This window comes from Cibotium barometz, chromosome 1 (assembly GCF_041138505.1).
Source record: "Cibotium barometz isolate CiBa-2024 chromosome 1, ASM4113850v1, whole genome shotgun sequence".
Lineage (NCBI taxonomy): Eukaryota > Viridiplantae > Streptophyta > Polypodiopsida > Cyatheales > Cibotiaceae > Cibotium > Cibotium barometz.
Genome location: NC_141046.1, coordinates 20,695,232 through 20,702,747, shown reverse-complemented (window position 1 = coordinate 20,702,747; position 7,516 = coordinate 20,695,232).

Here is a 7,516-nt window from a genome sequence, read left to right as displayed (position 1 = left end):
TGGTCTATAAATTGCCACCTGCACCTATTGGCAATAGGATGCAGGGAATAAACAAGAAGAAAGATGGCCATGTATGGGGGGCTGAGTATAGTACAAGATCACATGATACCTTCCCTCGCACTGTGAGGATGAGCGGATGCTATGGGATACCTTAGATGTTCTGTAGAAAGAACTGGCTTGGTTAATGACTCCCAATGGAAAGGAAAATTAAGGAAACCACTCTCAATAGGACCATTATATGCAAAGCATAGCACTTTGAAATGCAAACATTGTGGGTAGCCACCTGAGTGTGTGCAGGGACACATACATATACTACTATATACCACGTGAGAGACAGTACACTAGTAGGTGTGTGATTCATGTGGGTGATCATGAACACCCATTTGGTGATGGTTTGTCAAGGTCCATGCAAAAATAGGTTCATGACATGGTCAACCTCAGAGCTCAATTGAATCCTTATGCATCTTGTAAAGAACATTGAAGTAGCTATGGGACATGATTTAGGAGAAGTAGAAGCAGAAGTAGAGAAATGCAAAGAAGCTCTATTGTCATTCTAGACTCCTGAACATGTAAAGGATAGAGAATTTCGAAGACTACTTGCATGGTTTAATTGGTGGGATGTTCGGGTTTCTCAATGGGGAGCTGCGCTCCTTGAGTAGCATGAGGATATGTGATTTGTTCCAACTGTGAACTTGTCTGAAACAAAACATTCAAGCATGAGGGTTGTACATGGGTACTCCAAGTACGTATCACTTTATAAGGCGTGTAGTGCGGATCTAGCAATGGCATCCCTACAGAGTGCACACTACAAGGCATTCATGTATGGCAAACATCTTGGTATTGGACCATCATTGGAGAAGCTAAAGGAAAGATTCATGTCAGGGAAGGGTGGACGTAATTCTGATAAGAAGTTGGTCAACTTGACACATTCAGTGATATCTGAGGCGGCAGGGATGCATTCATCAGAGATGTATAAGCCTCATGTGGAAGAGAGAAGTGTGAGGAAGCAGAGAGGTGGTGTAGATCCTAGAGTAATACTTCCAACAGATAGTCATAGACCAGAATACTCAATAGTCACGGTAAAAAGGGTGGTTGGGGGACAAAGAAAACCAAGACAAGTGCAAGATGAGCATCTAAAAATATGCAAGGAGAGTATTGTCCATGAAACAAATTGGGCTATCCGTCGCCACGCAGGATAGAACCAAGGAGTGAGGTCACATGTTTTGGTTGCCTACAATCAACCAATAGTAGATGTGGCAAATTGATCAATAAGCTTGGCAAGAGTGCAACTTCCGACGTGCCTGCACCATGTTTTAAAGGAAGGAGGAAACATCCCAATGGTACAGCATGGCGATAAATTTGGTTTTGCAATGACAATGTTACGCATACTTTGACCGTGCATGATTCCGTTGTTACTTTTCGTGGAACTACACCAAGAATTTGGCTAGTTGTTGCCTAGGGTGCAATGTTGATAGAGGAGGAGAGAGAGAACTTGAAAAACACAAGATTTCTTTCAGAGGGTGATGGGGAACTTGGTCTGCGTGGGGGAGAAATTGGTAGGGAAATGCCTCCACCAAGTCAAGACAGACCAATAAGAAGGGACGGCAAGCTTGCATGATGGAGATCGAAGTTGAGCAAGCAGTTCCATGAGAGAATCAATCAAGCAAAAATAATGGTAGCTAAAGTGGTGAAGGAAAATGTAGCTATTGTGAGGGAATGCCATGTGTTTTTCCGGAAGACAGAAGGATCTACATCAAAAGAGTTGACATATACAGTCACCATATCTGAATATCCACGATGCTCATGTGAGGATTTCATGCAAAGGGAGGCTGGGAAGAAACTCTATATGCCATGCAAACACCTGTACTATGTGTTCATCAAGGTGTTGGGACTTCATGAGAGGTGATGCATCAGTCCATCCACCAAGCGGCTGTCCAAATTGGAATTTTCTATTGTATTGTGTGATAGAAATGCCTAGAATGGATGTGGATACTGCCTGGCCATTTTATACATATTTTACATGTTGTTATGCACTTGTATCATTTTGCCATTGTGATGTTATTGAATATGTTAGGCTCCCATGCACTCAGATTGTGGGGGTGTTTGCTCATTTTTTTTTCTCGCTTTATCAACCTTGCTCGGTTTTTGGCAATCCTCCCCTTAGACCATAAACCCATTGAACACTCAACGTATAAACCTATATGCCTATTAACTTGTAAACCTATAATCATATAGCCCATGATCCTCCTACTCATGGAATCCCAAGACACATAATCTCCTCTACCCACTCTCTACCCCAAGCCATCTATTAGGCTTCATATACACGTCTACATGCCCTTACCACCACCTGTCTAGTGTGTCCATACACAACTCTCCATCTATCTCTACACTTTACTACCCACACACCACCTACCAAGGAAACCCATCCACTTACACTAGAGGCTCAGTGTCACAGTAACATCACATTGACTTGTCACTTGTTACAACTCAAGTGCAGTGACATCATAAATACCAAAATGCTCCTTTATATCTTGCAAGCTAATTTCACATAGTGGTGTGTCAAATCTTATGGAGAGAATCTTGTTGAAGCTATCCTCAATGTGCACTGTGGAAGGCATGGTGGATATTACTGACCTAACTAGTTGGTTGATGAAAGATGAGAATTGAGAAGGATATGGAGCCGACAAAGAGCACAGATGTGCACTGTGGAAGGCATGGTGGATATTACTAACCTAACTACTTGGTTGATGAAAGATGAGAATTGAGAGGGATACGGAGCCGGCAAAGAGCAGAGATGATGCAGAGTTGGATACACCACTCATGGAATAGATTCTAGTCTTTGGTTTTCTGTTATCTTTTGTTGAATTTGATGTAGATGTCAAAAAATATAAACATTACAAATTTAAAAAAATTAATAATTAGTCGTGGTGGTCAATAGTGAAAGAACATAGGAATAAAGGGTTACCCTAATTTCTAAAATTAATCTATTCCCTAATATTAATCTATGCCTACCCTACTTCCTAAAATTAATCTATCCCTAATATTCACTACCCTACGCTAACTATTTTAATAACTAGTTTCTTTTTTTATTATCTTCTGTTCCCAAGCAGGAAGCCTCAAGCGACTTCATCTCTCCAGCCTCCTTGACCAAGTATGCTCTTCTATTGAACCTCTCATTTTCTTGGCTATGCACAGGCAGGAGAGCACTGCGTATTAATACGCGAAGCTATGTACACCTAGGAGTAGTGTGTCTATATGGCACAAGGCATATCGATACACGCAGTGGAGAGCACCGTGTATCAATACATGGTGATGTGTGATGGTGGAGCAACATGCGTGGTGTATCAATACGTGGAGTAAATGTGTGGTGTATGAGGTAGTGGAGAGCACCGTGTATCAATACGCAGTGTTGTGTGTCTCTAGGACGTTGGCGAAGCGAGGATTGAAGGGGGTATGGTTAAAAATTGGAGGGATTGGAAACTTATCTTAAAACCACCTTATTTGGGTTGAAGATTTATTTAATGCCGATTAAAGGTTCTTGAATGTATGCCGGTGTTGGTTGTTTTCATTCTATGGGGGAACCAGATCTGCAATGAGCATTGAGGTCATTGGTGACTGCCAACAAATGGTTAGGCCATAAAGGAATGGTCTAGCATGCCATTTGCTTCTTGCAAGGTAAAATTATATTCCTTCCATGTGTGGGTAGCAACACTATAGCTATTCTTTTCGGCACAGTGTGTGTTCACCTTTGTGCCCATTTTGTCCTGGTTTTGATACTCTATCTCCACAATCTTATTTCACTACGAGGTTGTGAAATTACAAGTACTTTCAATGGATTGTCATCTACATTCTGGGCAGTTGCAAAGTTCTCGGTGTGGTAATTTGGTAGGTATTTTAGCCCTTGGTGAATGGCCCAGAAGAACCATTGCACAAGCTGTAGCAATGTCATGACCTTGCAAAAGATTGATTACATTTAGTGTGAAGTAGTGGTTTGGTAAAGGAGCACCACAAAGTCCAGAAGTACGGGTAAAAGTGTTGCAATCACAATCTCCTAGAAAGTTGTCCTTCTTCATTTCTCATGTCTGAGCTAAAGCCTTTACATTGATCAGGCAACCTTGCCAATCTCTTCTCCCATCCACAGTCTGTGTCATAGAATGGGAGGCTCACAAGGGAGGGCATGCAAAGGCAGGCTTGATCAACATGGGCGCTTGCGCCTAGCACCTCTATGTAGTTTATCTGGGACTGCACACATTTGAGCGTGACATTCGTGATGGCCGATTTAATCTTGTGCACATGAACCCGCAAAGGGCTCTCGATCAACTCCTGCACAGTGCAGACCTCACACAGGCATCATTGCCCACGTAGCCCTGGATGACGTGGAATGATTCTCTCCTTGAAGTTCACGGGCATCTTGAGGCGCAGCTCATGGCCGCCGGGTGGGAGCTGACGGCGGCCCAAAAAGCAAGCTCTTGGCCCGTGCTGTCCATAGGATGTCGGTGGGCGAGGGTTGCATCCGGGGCTTCATTCTCTCTCTTCTGCTCACGTGGTCGGGTGGAACAGACAGGCCGAAGCCTCTAGCGATGGAGCAAAGATTTTGCAGGAAGACCGGCCGCGTGGCCGTCCATGAGCGCATGGTTGTTCGCCAAAGAGAGAGTGAAGCCCCCACACTTGAACCTGGTAACCTGTAGCATATATCTGATCATCTCTTCAGAAATTACATTATATAATGCATGCAAGCTGTGCATAACGGCAGTGCGTGCACAGTAGGTAGAGTATATTATGCTATCTAAACAGCCACGATAGGAGGGTCTCCATCCCCTTCTTGCAACAAGAAGAAGCTAGGGAACAAGATATTTGAGCGACAATACGTTGCCGAGCTCTGAGAAAGCCATGTCTGCGTGGGCAGTGACGAAATGCACCCCCTCCCCTTTGCACTCCATCATTAGCCTCTCATCGCGCTTGTTCACACGCATTCTATCCGCTGCCCACGGGTAATGCTCCATCATCTCCTGCAATGCACTTCTTAGCACGTCGCCCACGTTCCATGAGCTCTTCCCCTACGGAGGTGTGCTGTAGAAGAGAGCGACTGCTTTGTAGTAATCGTAGAGCTGATCCATGTTGGAGAGCTCCAACGTCGTTCCCATTCGCTTGGGCTCTCTCGCATTCATCATCATCGTGGGCTCAAAAGTAAGCCTCTCTAGCTTTAGCTCAGATTGGACAATACGTTGTACCTTTCACATTTAGTTGAGGACAAGAGATTGGCAAGGTTACGTGATCAATGTAAAGGCTGGTTGGATCTTGGTAATGAGGATGCATGCATGTATTCAAAGAGCATGCATACACTTTCAAAGTGAGAGATAGCCCATTGCCCATGGCGGATTAATTTTGGTGGTGGGCATGTGCTTCCAAGGGAGAGCGAGATGTACAAGATCCATTCAAAGAAGGGTGGTGGGTCAAATGTGGACGTGCATGGTGGTTGTTCTTTACGTTCCACTAAATCTTTATAGGCCCAAAAAGGTAAGTGCCACACAATATCATTGGATAAAACACTAATTCTAGTTGCGTCATTTGGCAAGGTTACCTGATCAATGTAGAGGCTGGTTGGATCTTGGTAATAAGGATGCACATGCATGTAAAGGCTGGTTGGATCTTGGTAATAAGGATGCACATGCATGTATTCAAAGAGCAGATAGTGGATGGTTGGTGTTATGGGTACCACTAGCAGGTGTTCCATCTCACTGAGCTTCTTCTTTTGTTTCCCTTATAAAAAATTGTTCGACTAATCTACTAAACTATTTGTTATGCTGCTTAGGATAAGTCATAGCTTGGTTGGAGCACTACCTGCATGTCCAAGGACTTGAAGTTGGGCGTCGCATCTTTGTCCACAAAAAATTGCCACATGGATATGATTTCCAAGCTGGCATCGAACTGTAAGATTCTTTGCATTGCTCCATTGAAGTAAATTTGATCGTTGTCACGTGATTTATAGACCTCTTTCATGCAGATGAGGTCATCCTTGTTGGTGTTTGCAAAGCGAGTCGATTGCCGGCCTCTAGTGTATATCTAGAGGAGAGCATGTCTTTCTTTAGAAGGTTGCAATCCTAAGGCAGTAGTCCTTGACTACCACCCAACAGGGAATTTCTATGACCATATCATGGTTGCCATACTCTTGCCATTAAAATTGATGTACATCTTGTCCCTTTACTCCCCTAATGTATCTCTCAACCAATGGGAGGTATAGGTTCCCTTTGAAAGTTCTTCCTCGTCCATGAAAGGGTGGGAAACAATAATATCAGGGATGAAGGTGGAGATCCTCCTTTCTCAATTGTGTTGTTTGAGCTCAGAACCTGACGATGAGCATCTTTAAAGCTTGGCTCAGAGGTGGATTAATCTCAAAAGAATCCATAGTAAAAGCTTGCCTAGTAGTGGTTGGCGATCTTGGGAGCAAGCTAGAGTTTTCTTCACATCAACAGGCATAGCAGACCATCATAGCCCAAGGGTGATAACCTCCATCACAGCAAAACCGAAGTCTTTCGAGTCATCATAGATGGTAGCTCGGGGGTCAACATCATGTAACATCATATCAGAGCAACCAAGAAGAAAGAGTTGGGGCTTCGTATCAGCAACCCAGCTCCTTTTTCCATCAGAACAGTCGACGAAATAGAAGTCATGCCTTTAGAAATGGTTAGGTTAGTCCCAGTTTCCCTTGAAGGATTAATGTTCCATATGTTTAGTTGTCATAGGCTTACCCCTAGCTAGAGGAGCATACAGTCTATTGATAGGTAGGTCGTGGTTGCAAGCTACTCAAGTGGTGCATGATTGGGGTCAAGCCAGCTTACATGTTCCCACAACAAAAGGCATAATGACCCTATCTCTAGAGAAGGGTATTGATGAGGCCTCAAGTGGAACCTACATGATACCATCCCCATAAGGAAGATAGTTGATGATGCAAAGTAGGAGAACCTCTCTTTAAAGGAGTTAGACATACCATGGTATGAGTTTCCATTAGAGGAGTGGCAAGGAATACCCCTAGATAAGAACTGGGATTCGTTAGGGTTAGAAGGAAAAAGTGAAGAGCCACAAGGTAACTAGTTGGAGTCCTATGAAGAGTTAGTGAGTTAGATTCGAATCTCGGTGGGATAAAGCTAAGGAGGACTCAGGAGATAACAAGGCTCTTATACCATGAAAGAACATAGAATAGCAGAGCATCACATGAGCAGAAGCATGGCATGCCGACAAAGGCTAACAACCAACCGAGTCTCTCCCCCCTTCCATAAGATCTCATGAAACCAACATAAGATCTCATGAAACCGAGTCTCTCCCCCCTTCCATAAGATCTCATGAAACCAACATAAATGTGGGGGATGAGGGGAGACGAAGGGCATTTTTCCCTATATAGAGGGGTTAATTTGACCCCAACCTATTATGTGGGATAAGAGACTGCCACATGGCAGCAGCGTGAGAAGTAGAGGGCAAGAACCCAGTCTATCATTCTTTAGTCTTTGCTTGAGGGGTT